General features: G+C 39.2%; 1 pseudogene; it reads right to left on the minus strand.

Moving 5' to 3' along the window:
* Positions 1 to 13767: 13767 nt before the first annotated feature.
* On the minus strand, positions 13768 to 14970 carry LOC124239610 (wiskott-Aldrich syndrome protein family member 1-like; annotated as a pseudogene).
* Between the last annotated feature and the right edge of the window lie 714 nt (positions 14971 to 15684).

Below are 15684 nucleotides of genomic sequence, written 5' to 3' on the forward strand. Positions count from 1 at the left end.
AACAAAGGTCTCTCCCCATCTGACTCAGCACCTGTTCCTCTTTTCCTGGGAGTTCAGAGCTGCATCTCCTTGGGGGGACTTTGTATTATTGGTCAACCCCACAGGCACTCTGACCCAGCCACCAGTGAGGAGAGGAACTGTTTCTGGCAGCAGCCATTGTGCTGACTGGGGCAAAACTCTGACTGCTTTGTTAGGTCTCGGATGTTGCTGATAGACTGGGAAGCCAGCTCAGCGTTGTCCCCCTCTGTCCCCTCCTCTGTTTTTTCTTCTATTTTGGACCATCTACATACAATTCACTTAACTACGTTACTCAGACCATTTTTCTCACATAGCTCACTTGCTTTAAATCTGCCCTCCTTTTCCTTGTCCAGTTCTTTCCCAGTCACCTTGGGAAAGATGGATCAAATCTTTCTCTCTCCTTCACTTATCTCCTTTCTTTCAGTTTCTGCTTCTCTCCCTTCCATTTGCTGGCCCAGCCCCTACAGCCTTGGCTGATGGCTGTAGATACGGGGAAATGACATATTGTGTTAAGGAAAGGAGAAGCTCTGAGATGTGAAGCAAAGTTAGAAAGAATGAAGAACTGCTGTCTTAATTTCCTAGGGTTTTATACCAAAGTACCACCAAAGGTGGCTTAAACAACAGAAATGTATTGCCTCACAGTTCTGGAGGCTAAAAGTCTAAGATCAAGGTGTGGGCAGGGTTGGTTCCCTCCGAAGCTGTGAGGGAGAATCTGCTCCAGGCCTCTCCTCAGCTTCTGGTGGCTGCCGATGATCTCTGGTGTTCCTAGGCTTATAGATGCATCACCTTGATCTCTGCCTTCATATTCACATGGTTTTCACCCTGTATGTGTCTGTGTTCAAATTTACCCTTTTCATAAGGACACCAGTCATATTGCATTAGAGCCCACCATCATTAACCTCAATTTAACTCGATCATCGGCAAAGATCGATTTCCAGGTAAGGTCATATCCACAGGTACTGGGGTTAGGTCTTCAGCATCTTTGCTGGGGAACACAATTCAACTCATAACATGCTAATATCAACTTTTAAAGCTCTGAAAAAATAGCCAGAAGTCTTTTTCAAAATTTCTGTAAAAGCTTTCAACTTTGTTTACCATTTCTTCCAACTAAGTTAGCTCTTTGTCCTAAGGCATTGACATTCGAGATAAATGTAGTTGTCTCTTATTTTGTTTAATACCTAGTTTTGCAGTAGTATTGTGTTTTTCCTTTGATTCATTTAGAATGCATGATGTTTATGAGTTAACTGTGGTTTTTGTCCTAGCCTTGGGAACCTGTACTTATTTTAACATTGTTTCTTGGGAAAATGTCTTCCAAGTGTCAGAAGTCTGAAGGAAACTCTGGAGCACATTTGATTTTTAACTGAGGACTTTCTGTGCAGATTTCTGAATCCTTGCTGTCCCTGACGTGACGATAATTGTACCCTTCTAAGGCAGAGAAAAGCAGCCACATGACCAATAATTCACCTGGTGTTTGGATAGTGCCAACACACTTTTAGGATTTCTCAAATTACTAGTAGTGCTTTATAGACATGTTAGGACATTGAATGATTGAGCAAATTCTGATAAGGTAGCGAGTGAAACATCATATTACAAAATAATGTGTTCAATATGATTCTACCTTTGTAAAAAATGCTTTGTTTATCTATAAGTGTATGAAAAATCTATACATTAAAGTGTGTACCTCCTTGTTAGCCACAGGTTATCTCTCAGCATTGGGGGACCACCACTTGTCAGGTGTGATCAAAACGTAATCTGTCTCCTGATGCTCTTTCCATTTGTTTCAGTGGAGATAACCTTATCCTAACCCTGGGTGGGATCTTGGGCAGTTCCCATGATTTTTCTGCTCCCTTTTGGTTAATTGATGGTACTATTGTTCCTCTAACTCAGAGCAGTGGTGACTCCATAATTAGAATTTTTTAAATTGAGGTATAATTGACATACAATTTTATCTTAGTTTCATCATAATTAGTCTTTAAACTTGGATCAGTCTTCAATTTTCATCAGAACTAAGACTTCTGCCCATTCCCATGCTAAGGCCTGAATTGAGAGAACAGGATGGGATTGGATTTTGCTCTCTCTGTGCACCCCAGCTCATTTCCCACTCACTAGCTACATGTTTGGAACCCACCTGGGTCAAAGACGGGAAAGGGAGAAGAGGTAAGGGGTTAGGAAATTTCCAACATGGGTGGGGACCTTTGTGATCTCTTGGTCAGCGGCTCTCCTCTCAGTTCATGGCTCACTGTCCTGGGGTCCTGGGTGGTCCCTGGGCCTCTCTCATGTGGCCCACATGTGGTCCACGGGAAACACTCAGACATCCTTTGTGTGTGTAGGGCAATCCCAACCTGGCAGTCCTGTCTGGTTCCCTAGATTTCCCAAACGAGGCTTGGAGTCTGGAGTCCACAAGGCTCCCCTGTTGCAGAGCACCCCAATCACACTCTCCTTGAAGTCTATACTCTTCAGGCTGGAGACAAAGGAGGGAGCACCTCACCTATCCTTCCTGTCAGCGCTGGTTTGAGGATTCACAGCACACTAACAGCTCTCTCCGAAGAGATCTTGTCTCAAATCCTCTCTTCTTTCCACATCCCAACATCTTTTTATATTCTTGACCTGAATAAGAGTTCCAAGAATTAAGGAGAAATTTCTTGGCGATTTTATTTTAAATCCTGGATATGTGAATTCTATTTCATACTTATTTTGGTATTTAATATTTATTATATTGGTGCCTAAATCATAACCAAGGCAAGCAGAGTACTGTTTTTCAACTTTGTAAATTACACAAGTAGCATACACACAAAAAGGTGTTCAAATAAGCGTACAGCTTGATAAATTTTCACAAAGTGAAAACACCTGCATATTAGCCCCCAGATCAGAGGTTGGATATTACCAGCACCCCAGAAGTCCTTTGTGCATTTTCCTAGTCACTTCCTCCTTTCAAAAGTAACCCTGATCCATGGGGCTGACCCCGTTGTCTAGTGGTTAAGTTTGGCATTCCCTGCTTTGGCAACCTGGGTTCAGTTCCTGGATGCAGTCCTACACCATTTGTTGGTGGCCATGGTGTGGTGGTGACCCACATACAAAATAGAGGAGGATTGGCACAGATGTTAGCTCAGGGTAAATCTTCCTCAGCAAAAAAACAAAACAAAACAAAACAAAACAAAAACCTTGATCCTGACTTCTAATATTACTGCTTAGTGTGGCCTATTTTTGAACACTATGTTCTGTTGAACCAGATGAAATGGCTGATACTCATCTATATCTTTTCCCTTCAACATGGCGATGCTATTTTGTTCAACCTAATATAAATAAAATAAGATAAAGGTACACTGTGTAGGTATTTGTCTTTTGCTCAACATTTTGCCTTTGAAAGTCATTCATGTTGTTACAGGTAGTAATAATTTGTTCATTCTTGTTGTTTAATTTTTCCATTATATTGCAAAAGGGTGAAAAGTAATCCTAGGAGATCTGAGGACGATCAACAAATTTGTTTGCTACATAGAGTTTGAAGATGTTCAGCTTTAGTAGATATTGTCAATTTTCCAAAGCGATTGTGTCAGTTTACTCACTTACACTACATCCCAGCAACAATAAAGAATGAAAATTTTAAAATGATACAACTTATAATAACATCAAAAGCATCAAATACCCAGGAATAAATCTAATGTAAGATGTATAAGACTGCTGCACTATAAGCTGCAAGACCTTGTTGACAGAAAGTTAAAAATACTCAAATGGAGGGATATACCATGTTCGTACATTAGAAAACTTAATAATGTAAGGATGTCAATTCTTTTCAAATTGATTTATAGATTCAATGTAATCCTGATCAAAATCTTAGCAGAATTTTTTTCCCTGGGGTAGACTTGACTCTAAAATTTATATGGAAATACAAAAGGCCAAAAATGGTCAAGAAAATCTTGAAGAAACACAAAGCTGGAAAACTTAAGTTACCTAATATAAAGATTTATTATGAAAGTACATTAATTAAGACAGTGTGGTATTTGTGCAAGGATAGGCAAATAGTCCAATGAGGGAGAATAGAGAGTCCAGAAACAGATCCACAAAGAGATAGCCATTGGATTTATGATGACAGTGGCCCTGCAATGAAGAGGAAAGCATGACTTTTCCAATAGATAGTGCTGGGTCAATTGGATGTTCAGTTGGAAAAACCCTGAATTTTCACCTCATTGTATGCCAAGCATAAAAATCAGTTCTAGCTGGATTGCAGACCTAAATGTGAGAGGAACAACAACAAAACTTTTAGAAGGAAACACGAGTGAACATTTTTATGACCTTTGCGAAGGCCAAGCTTTATTAAACAGGCTAAAACAAGCATCTACCACAAAAGGAAAGCAATCACAAAATTAGATTAAATTAAAATGAAGAACTCTTTTCACCAAAACACCATTAAGAAAGTAAAAAGTCACGCCACAAATACTCTGATATTTGTCGAAACCTCCTATCCAGATTATATAAAAAATTCCTACAAATCCATGAGAAAAACACTAACAACCCAATAGAAAAATGGGCAAAAGATTCAAAGTGGTACTTCACAAATGACAACATGGCCAATAAATACATGAAAAGATGCTAACATCAGTAATTACCAGAGAAATAGGTTAAATCAATAGATTAATAAATCAATTCACATAAATTAAATTAAATCACAACCATTATTCACAATAGCCAAGACTTGGAAGCAACCCAAATACCCACCAACAGATGAATGGATAAAGAAGTGGTGTATATATATGATGGAATACTACTTAGCCATAAAAAGACAAAATCTTGTCATTTGTGATAACATGGACGTACCTTGAGGGTATTATGCTAAGTGAAATAAGTCATATGGAGAAAGACAATTACCTTATGACTTTGATCACATCTGCAAGATAGACAAACACATAGATACAGAGACCAGAAAGGTAGTTACAGAGGGGAAGGGGGTGGGGGGAGGGCACAAGGGGGAAAGGGGCACATGTGTACGGTGATGGATGGTAAATAGACTTTTGGTGGTCAACATGATGTAGTCTATACAGATGTTGAAATACAATGATGTTCACCTGAAATTTATATAATGTTATAAACCAATGTGACCTCAAAAAAAAAAAAATACTACAAGCCAGCCACCAGAATGTCTAAAATAAAAGAGTCAGGATATACAAAGTTTTGATGATGATGAGAGGCTAGGATCCAATTGCAGTTGATTTTCTTTTCTTTCTATTTTTCTGTATTTTCCAAATTTTCTACTGAATTTATGTTCTTTTGTAATAAGAATATAATGATATTTTTCTCCAAAGCAAATTCTTGTTTTCTTAGTGCTTCTCAGCTCTGCATCCAAAAGCAAAGGATGGACAGAATGGAGCGATATATCCAAATAGATCTGGTGGGTTTACACTAGATCCTCAGAGTGTGTGAGGTAATTTCATAGAACCAGGCTGTGGAGGGTAATTTAAGGGGCAGAATTTCTGACTACTGAAGGAAGAAGGTCAGGAACGATTCTGGGTTGGTGCATCTGAACAGGTAGAGTGTGGATGACTTCAATCTTGTCAGCTCATCGTACCTCTGAACTCTAATCATTTGATGCGGGCAATGACAGAGTCTTGGCTGTTATTGCTGTTTCATTGGCCTCAGTTCTTCCAGGCCTTTCTACTCTCATATCCTTCTCTCCAGAAATTGTTACAGTCCTTGGCTGTCCAAGTACTCAGCAGGGTCACCTAGTCCATATTTTGTCTCTAGGTACTTCTGCATGATGTAGACCTCAGCCAATGTGAGTGGCTTTAAAAAAAATATATATATATATATATATATGTTATAGTTATTGTTCTTTCAGATGTTGTTCTTTGAGGTTCTTTGAAGTAAGGTGAATAAATCACCTTAGCTCATTGTTTAGTAGCTTCCCTACTTTGAATTAACATCTCTCTTTTTATGACATTAATGATGAGATACTATAAGGCTTATTATATGACTGGCACAGTTCTAATAATTTCACATTTTTACTATTTTATTTAGACCTCCAGGAACCTTGTGGAGTGGCTGCTATTTTTGTCTCATGGCATGAAGACACTGAGGCACTTGAGGGGTAAATACCCTGCTCTACAATACAGCAGAAGAACCAGGATTTGAAGCCTGCAGGCTACATCCTTAGTCCAGGTTTTTGAGCACCACACTACTCTATGTTTTAAGTCCATCCTTTAGACCTTTGTTTCCTGGTGAATGTAGAGTAGCAAGACTGGCATCAGCATGAGAAGTATCCCAAACTGGGTCACTTCCTTTGAGGTCAGACCTCCGGAATTGATTTCTGGATGCAAAGGGCCTCAGCTACTTCCTCACAGCACAGCCTACTTCTGGAGCCCCTCCCCAAATGTCTGAGGGAACTCTGGGCCATGTCTCTAAAGCGGTTATTCACCTTATGCTCTAGAAAAATTATTTCATCATCCTTGTGGTCTTATATTTTAGGTGTAAAGGGTAATTTGATAGTTCCAAATATGGTGTAGTATCAACTTTTTTTTGAGGAAGATTAGTCCTGAGCTAACATCTGCTGCCAATCCTCCTCTTTTTGCTGAGGAAGACTGGCCCTGATCTAACATCCGTCCCATCTTCCTCCACTTTATTTGTTGGATGCCTACCACAGCATGGCTTGACAAGTGGTGCCATGTCTGCACCTGGGATCTGAACGGGTGAACCCTGGGCCACTGAAGCGGAACATGTGAACTTAACTGCTGGGCCACTGGGTCGGCTCCAGAGCAGTATCACTTTTTAAAAACATTTCTCTCACAGAAGAACTGAATGGACATTTTTCCAAAGAAGACATACAAATGGCCAATAGGCACATGAAAAGATACTCAGCATCTTGAATCATAAGGGAAACACAAATCAAAACCATAATGAGATATCACTTTGCAACTGTCAGAATGGCTATTATCAAAAAGACAAGAGATAATTGTTGGCAAGGATGTGGAGAAAAGGGAACCTGCAGTGTTGGTGGGAATGTAAATTACTATGGAAAACAGTATGGAGTTTCCTCAAAAAAAGTTAAAAATAGAACAACCATATTATCCAGCAATTCCATTTTTCTTTTTTTTTTTTTATTAATGTTATGATGGATTACAAGCTTGTGAAATTTCAGTTGTACATTTTTGTTAGTCATGTTGTGGGTACACCTCTTCCCCCTCCGTACCCTCCCCCCACCCCCCCCCTTTTCCCTGGTAACCCCCGATCGGATCTCCTTCTCAATATACTAATTTCCACCTATGAGTGGAGTCATATAGAGTTCGTCTTTCTCTGACTGACTTATTTCACTTAACATAATGCCCTCGAGGTCCATCCACATTGTTGTGAATGGGCCAATTTCGTCTTTTTTTATGGCTGAGTAGTATTCCATTGTGTATATATACCACATCTTCTTTATCCAATCATCAGTTTCTGGGCATGTAGGCTGGTTCCACGTCTTGGCTATTGTAAATAATGCTGCGATGAACATAGGGGTGCAACGGACTCTTGAGATATCTGATATCAGGTTCTTAGGATAGATACCCAGTAATGGGATGGCTGGGTCATAGGGTATTTCTATTTTTAACTTTTTGAGACATCTCCATACTGTTTTCCATAGTGGCTGTACCAGTTTGCATTCCCACCAACAGTGTATGAGGGTTCCTCTTTCTCCACAACCTCTCCAACATTTGTCGTTCTTGGTTTTGGATGTTTTTGCCAATCTAACGGGGGTAAGGTGATATCTTAGTGTAGTTTTGATTTGCATTTCCCTGATGATTAGCGATGATGAACATCTTTTCATGTGTCTATTGGCCATATTCATTTCTTCTTTTGAGAAATGTCTGTTCATGTCCTCTGCCCATTTTTTGATCGGGTTGTTTGTTTTTTTGTTGTTAAGCAGTGTGAGTTCTTTGTATATTATGGAGATTAACCCTTTGTCGGATAAGTGGCTTGTAAATATTTTTTCCCAATTAGTGAGCTGTTTTTTTGTTTCAATTCTGTTTTCCCTTGCCTTGAAGAAGCTCTTTAGTCTGATGAAGTCCCATTTGTTTATTCTTTCTATTGTTTCCCTCAACTGAGGAGTTACAGTGTCCGAAAAGATTCTTTTGAAACTGATGTCAAAGAGTGTACTGCCTATATTCTCTTCCAAAAGACTTATTGTCTCAGGCCTAATCTTTAGGTCTTTGATCCATTTTGAGTTTATTTTGGTGTGTGGTGAAAAAGAATGGTCGATTTTCAATCTTTTGCATGTGGCTGTCCAGTTTTCCCAGCACCATTTGTTGAAGAGGCTTTCTTTTCTCCATTGTAGGCCCTCTGCTCCTTTGTCGAAGATTAGCTGTCCATAGATGTGTGGTTTTATCTCTGGGCTTTCAATTCTGTTCCATTGATCTGTGGACCTGTTTTTGTACCAGTACCATGCTGTTTTGATCACTGTAGCTTTGTAGTATGTTTTGAAATCGGGGATTGTGATTCCGCCGGCTTTGTTTTTCTCCAGCAATTCCATTTTTGGGTATACATCCAAAGGAAATGAGAAAAGGATATCGAAGAGATATCTGCACTCCCATGTTTATTGCAGCATTATTCACAATAGCTAAGATATGGAAACAACCTAAGTGTCCATCAACAGTTGAATGGATAAAGGAGATGTGATATATACACACACATATATACATTATATATAGTCTATATATATATGGTGGAATACTACTCAACCATGAGAAAGAAGGAAATTTTGCCATTTGTGACAACATGGATGGACCTTGAGGGCATTATATTAAGCGAGATAAGTCAGATAGAGAAAGAAAAATACTGTATGACCCCACTTATATATGGAATCTAATAAAGCTGAACTCACAGAAACAGAGAGTAGAATGGTAGTTACCAGAAGCTAGGGGGTGGTAGAAATGGGAAGATATTGGTCAAAGGGTAAAAATCTTCAGCTACAGGATGAATAAGTTCTTGGGATCTAATGCACAGCATTGTGATTATAGTTAACAACAATGTATTATATACTTGAAAGTTGTTAAGAGAGTAAATCTTAAATGTTCTCACCACAAAAAAGTAATGGTCGTTATGTGGCATGATGGCGATGGTAGGTAACGCTGTGGTGGTAATCACTTTGCACTATATGTGTGTCAAATTAACACTCTGCACACCTTGAACATACACCATGTAACATGTCAATTATATGTCAATTAAGCTAGGAAAAAATAAATAAAATTAAAAAAATAAAAGTTAAAAACATTTTTTCTAATTGGTCAAAGTGACCTGAAATTTATTCTTGTCTTTTAAGGGGCTAACAACCCCACTCCCTTTCAAAATTAATGGCATAGTTTATTTTCAATGTTTTAATCCATTTCCTTTAAAAGACTAACTAAAGGAAGAGCTACAAATACATTCTCTCTGTTATGGTTACTTACAGTTGACGTTTAAAGGCAAGAGGTGTATCACCAGGCGAGGAAGTTGGGGACCAGGTCCTGGTTTCGCTGAGAGAGACTTTACCCAGGGCTCACATTCAGGCTGTCTGAGCACCCTGACCCAGGTAAACCGGCAGCGTGGAGGTCCAGTCACATTGGCCCCACCACTGAGTGTGTGGCCATAGTCTTGGCAAAGCTGCAGCCTGTATGTTGCTACAGTTTTTTTATCCAAGAACTCATTTTCTGGTAGCACCCTATCAGGGCTGTGACTAAAGAGTTTACTTTTGATAGCATTGACCACACCTAGGTACAGAATCAGGGTTGGGTTTCTGTCCTCTGGGGACAAGTGAACACAGGGTGAATTCATTCCCAAGTGTGGGAGGAAATTATGGAATGAGTACCCTTCCATGAGAATCAGGCCACAGTGAGAGGACAGGGCACTCTCTCAAGTTCCTATGAAATTTAAGGGAGTCTGTTGGGGATACCTACTAGTTTACATATTTGCTTCTGGCATCATGACACAGTTTGGAAAGCTGGAAAGTGCTAGAGGGCGTAGGGGGTAACTGGAGATTCTGTACAAAGGTGGAGAGGGACCCAATGGACTCTGTCCTCAGAAACAAAAGAGAACAAAGAGATACTGAGACTTCCATAGTAAACTGGTGGCTACTCTCATTTATCCATTCATTCAAGATTTGTTGATCACCAGGCACTGTGTTAGGTACTGAGAAAACAAAGAAATAAGAGCTTTCCATGATTTCTGGAATCTTTGCATGTGTGAATTTTGGTACTCCTCTATTTTCTTATAGTGATAATATCCTATATATAATATATATAAAAGTCTTAAAACAAAAGAGCCCTCATATGAATCAACAGCAAAAATTAATCCAATTAAAAAATGGGAAGAGAATCTGAATAGACATTTTTCCAAAGAAGACATACAGAGGGCCAACGGCTACATGACTAAGTGCTCAACATCACTAACCATCAGGGAAACCCTAGTCAAAATCACAATGAGCTACCATCTCACACCTGTCAGAATGGCTATTATCAAAAAGACAAGAAATAACAAGTGTTGGCAAGAATTGGAGAAAAGCAAAACCTTGTGCACTGTTCCTCAAAAAATTCAAAACAGAACTACCATAGGATGCAGCAATTCTACTTCTAGGTATTTATCCAAAGGAAATGAAAACATTAACTCAAGAAGATATCTGCACTCCCATGTTCACTATAGCATTATTCACAATAGTCAAAATATGGAAACAACCTATGTGTCCACTGATAGATGAATGGATAAAGAAGATGTGATACACAGGCACACATATGCAAATAATGGAATATTATTCAGCCATAAAAAGGAAGGAAATCAGAGGCCGGCCCCATAGCCAAGTGGTTACATTCACGTGCTCCACTTTGGCAGCCTGGTATTTTGCTGGTTCAGATCCTGGGTGTGGACATGGCACTGCTCATCAAGCCATGCTGAGGTGGCATCCCACATAGCAGAGCCAGAAGGACCTACAACAACAATATACAACTATGTACTGGAGGGCTCTGGGGAGAAGAAGAAGAAGAAGAAAAAAAGAAGATTGGAAACAGATGTTAGCTCAGGTGACAATCTTTGAAAAAAAAAAGAAAAGAAGGAAATCCTGCCATTTGCAACAACTTGGATGGACCTTGAGGACACTAAGCTGAGTGAAATAAGTCAGAGAAAGAGAAATACTGTATGATATCACTTATACGTGGAATTTAAACAACAACGAAACGAACTCACAGATACAGAAATTGAGGCTGCCAGAGGTGGGGCATGGTGGGTGGGTGAAAAGGGTGAAGGAGGTAAAAAAGTACAAATTTCCAATTATAAAAGAAATGTCATGAGAATGTCATGTACAACATGGTGACTATTGTTAATAATACTGTATTGTATATTTGAAAGTTGCTAAGAGAATAGATCTTAAAATTCTCATCATAAGGAAAAAAAATTTGTAATTATGTGTGGTGATGGATGTTAACTCAACTTATTGTGGTGATTATTTCACAATATATACATATATTGAATCATTATGTTGTACACCTGAAAGTAAGATAATGTTATATCTCAATTAAAAATAAAAATAACACAAACAAACAAAAATCAACCAACAAAACAAAAGGGCCTGTGTCCTTAGTCTCAGGACAGCTGGAAATAGAGTGCTGGGCTGTGCCTTTCTTTCTATAGCCCTGAGCAGAGAGAAGAGCAGAAGGTTCAAGTAGAGAGTGACAGCTCTGAGGAAGAGAAGGCAGTAGACAGAATTCCGAGGGCCTGTGAGAAGAAAGCATAAGGTCCAGGGGCAAGCATCTCTCCTTGTTTCTCCTCCATCAAATCTGCTCTCCAAGCAGCAACCAGAGTCATCTTCCTGTAAACCATCGATGGCTTCAACCTGCACACAGCAGGGTTAGCAAACTTTTCCTGTAAAGGATGAATGAATGAATATTTTAGGATTTGCCAATCATACAATGTCAGTTGCAACTACTCAACTCTCCATTTTAGCACGAAGCCGTCATAGACAATACGTAACTAACGGGCATTGGCTGTGTTCCAATCAAACTATATTTTCAAAAACAGAGCCATTGTTTGCCCACAGGTGTGTAGAATACAGAAGAAGCTCTTCATCTTGAAATAAAAGCCAAGTTGAGTAAACTCCTTCCTAACTACACCTCTAGGTTCTTTGCTGCTGTTCTTCCTCATTGCCCAGTCAGCCAGCCATCATCTTGAAGGCCTCAATGTCTTTTTTGTCTTTTTGTAACAGCTTTATTTATATATAATTCGCATACCATATAATTCACATATTTAAAATATACAGTTCGGTGGTTTTAGTATCCACAGAATGGTGCTATAATCAATTTTAGAACATTTTCATCACCCATAAAAGAAATCCCTTATTCTTTATATACCACTCCACAGTCCTCCCACCCTCCCTGGTCCCAGGCAACCACTAATCTACGTCATGTCTCTGAAGATTTGTCTATTCTGGGTATGTCATATAGACGGAATCATGCAATACGTGGCCTTTTGTCACTGAGTGCTCTTGAGTTCATAATATTCTCAATCTTATAATTTCAATTTCGTAATCTTTTCAAGGTTTATCCATGTTGTAGCATGTATGAGAACTTTATTCATTTTTATGGCTGAACAATATTTCATTTTATGTATATACTATGTTTTCTTTATCCAGTCGTCAGTTGATGGACATTTGGGTTGTTTCCAATTTTTGACTGTTATAAATAATGCTGCTATGAATCTTTGTGTACACATTTTTGTTTGAACAGATCTTTTTAATTTCTCTTGGGTATATACCTAGGAGTGGAATTGATCAGTCAAATTGTTACTCTGGTTAACTTTTTGAGGAACTGCCAGATGATTTTCGCAAGTGGATGCACCACTTTACATTCCCAACAGCAATATATGAGGGTTCCCATATCTTCACATCCTCCCCAGCATTGGCTGTTATCCACCTTTTTACTATAGTTATCGTAGTGGATTTGAAGTGGTATCTCACTGTGGTTTTGCTTTGCATTTCTTTAATAACTCAGGATATTGAGCATCTTTTCGAGGGCTTATTGACCATTTGTATTTCTTCTTTGGATAAATGTGTATTCAAGCCTTTTGTCTATTTTTAAAAAGCAAACTGTTTATTCAGTCGGCTGTTATTCTTCACAGTTATGTAAGTTACATGTCCGTTTAAGCCAGCCTTTCTCACATAGAAAAATGTTAAACTTTTATAAGCAAGCAAAATAGTTCCACACAGTATATAAGTGGAAAGTGGATATTACTAAACATTCAAATAAGGTAAGTGTTTAAAACCTATAAAACAATAATTTTTAAAAATTCAAATATTTCCTTAAGAGAATTTAACACTACAAGCTAAATATTCTTTCTGAGTTGTTCTTATAATCAAGGCAGTGTTTCTCCTTTTAAAACATCAGCAAACAGACTAAGGCTCATTAATAGGTACAGCTGCCCTCAAGATTTCAATCTCAGTGGTTTTCTTTAAATTAAAACACACAAATTGGATGATTAAGGTATATCAAAAACTAAATCTGCTACTCTAACAACAGATTTCTATGCTTAATACTTAGTGGTTTATTTGACCAAATTAGGTCTCTTCAGGAAAAAACCTGATAGTCCACTGTAAGACATTTAGTTTGAATGTATTTTAATATTTTCTTGAGAATAAAACATTATGGAGGAAAGGGATTATCACAAGGAAAAGAAAGGGAAGCACTAGAATGTCCAAAAATTTTCAAAGAACAAGCACCACAAGGGATGCTTGCATTCAGTTTTGTGATATTTATCAATGCATTTTTCTTATTCCAACTAATCTCCTTCATCAAATTCTGAATCATCTTCTGAATCACTATGTTCCACAGCAATACAGGGGGACAGGATGATGGCAACATCATTTTTAATGTGTTCATGTTTAGCTCCCTGTCCACACTGCTCTTCTACTTTGCATAGCTGAATACCTTTTGTTTTGGTTCCAGAAATACGTTCTCGGCATCACTGATTACAAGTATAATTGATTGGTGACACTTTGGCTCAGAAACAGGTATAACTTGTGATGGGGGAGATGGAGGCATTAATGGAACATGGGCACTTGGGGCAGTAGTAGGTGTTGTTGGATATAGCCCAGAGGGAAGATGAACAAAGAGCTGTAACTGTGACTGCTGGTGATGGTCAAATGCCAGGTGGAGGCAGAGGGGGAGGTGGTGGAGGTGAAAGCAGCCCCTGGACTTCAGCTTGTGGGAGTGGATGAACTGGTACAGTCTCACATACCAGTACAGGTCTAGCAACAGGTAGAGAGGCTGTACTAGAGGAGGTGTAGTTGGAGAAGGAGTTGGATGGAGAACTCCAGGGACAATCTGAAGAGGAGCTGGAGGTGGTGGTACTGTTGCAGCTTGCAAAACAGCAGTTGGAGCTGGAGGTGGGGGAAGTACTGGTGGGCGAGGAGTTGAAGTCATTGAAGCGTTTAATGAAGAAGTTGACAAGGGAGACGGAAGAAGTGGTGGACGAAGTGTGTGGGGAGTGGGACTCACAAACATAGGAGTTCTGACCGTGGTTGGTGACTGAGGGCAAATTTCTATCAAACCTGTAGCAGAACTGATACAAGTAGGTATAGGTTTCACGGCTTCTGTTCCATGCATTGGTGGAAGCGGAGATGACTCTTGTGGTCTGGGTAAGACTTTTTCCTCAGCTGTAGTTCACTCATCTGACTAAATGTCAAGGCAGAAAGAAAATAAAATCCATCCACATGATCACATATGGGGAGGCTGGGCCATTAGCAACTTGAATATGCTTCTGTAAGAGATCAGCACTGTCTTCAGCCAGCTCTGTATCTTGGGTCAGCTTCTGCCATTCCCTCTGCCTGCTGTGAGGTACCCTTGGCCTTTTTCTTACTTATGAAGATCAAGATTGTTTTGTGTTGGCTTCTTCCTTTCCTTCCTCTTATCTTCTGTATCTAACAACATTTTCTTCTTTTCATAGATCAAAGAAATATGAAGGATTGGCATATGTTTGCCCATTTTAAATTGGGTTATTTGTCTTTTATTATTGAGTTGTAAGATTTCTTTATATATATATATATATATTTGTGTTTTTTTTTTGAGGAAGACTAGCCCAGAGCTAACATCTGCCAATCCTCCTCTTTTTGCTGAGGAAGACTGGCCCTGAGCTAACATCCATGCCCATGTCTTTTTAATATGTGGGACACCTACCACAGCATGGCTTGCCAAGCGATGCCATGTCTGTACCCAGGATTTGAACTGGCGAACCCCGGGCCGCCGAAGTGGAACATGAACACTTAAGCACTGCGCCACTGGGCCGGCCCTCTAAATATTTTAGATATAAGTCTCTTGTCAGATATTTGATTTGCAAATATTTTCTCCTTTTCTGCTGTTTCGCTTTCTTGATAGGGTCCTTTGAAGCACAAAAGTTTTAAATTTTGATGTTCAGTTTTGTTTTCTTGTTTGTGCTTTTGCCTCTGTTCTTGATGGTCCTGGTCTTCAAGGTCTAGCCTCTCCTTTTCTGCTTAATAAACTCCTCTGCAGCCTTCATATTTCTGCTTTGTGAGGGTTTTCTGACTTTCCTCTTAACTTTCCCAGCATGTAAATCACTGACCACATCACATTGTAAGTATCTCTTCCCCAAGACAGTGGACTGCCTGAGGGCAGTTCTGGGTCCTCACTACCTATACCTATACCCATGATTAGAGGCACCAAATTCTGC

Source organism: Equus quagga, chromosome 5 (assembly GCF_021613505.1).
Source record: "Equus quagga isolate Etosha38 chromosome 5, UCLA_HA_Equagga_1.0, whole genome shotgun sequence".
In the NCBI taxonomy this organism is placed as follows: domain Eukaryota; kingdom Metazoa; phylum Chordata; class Mammalia; order Perissodactyla; family Equidae; genus Equus; species Equus quagga.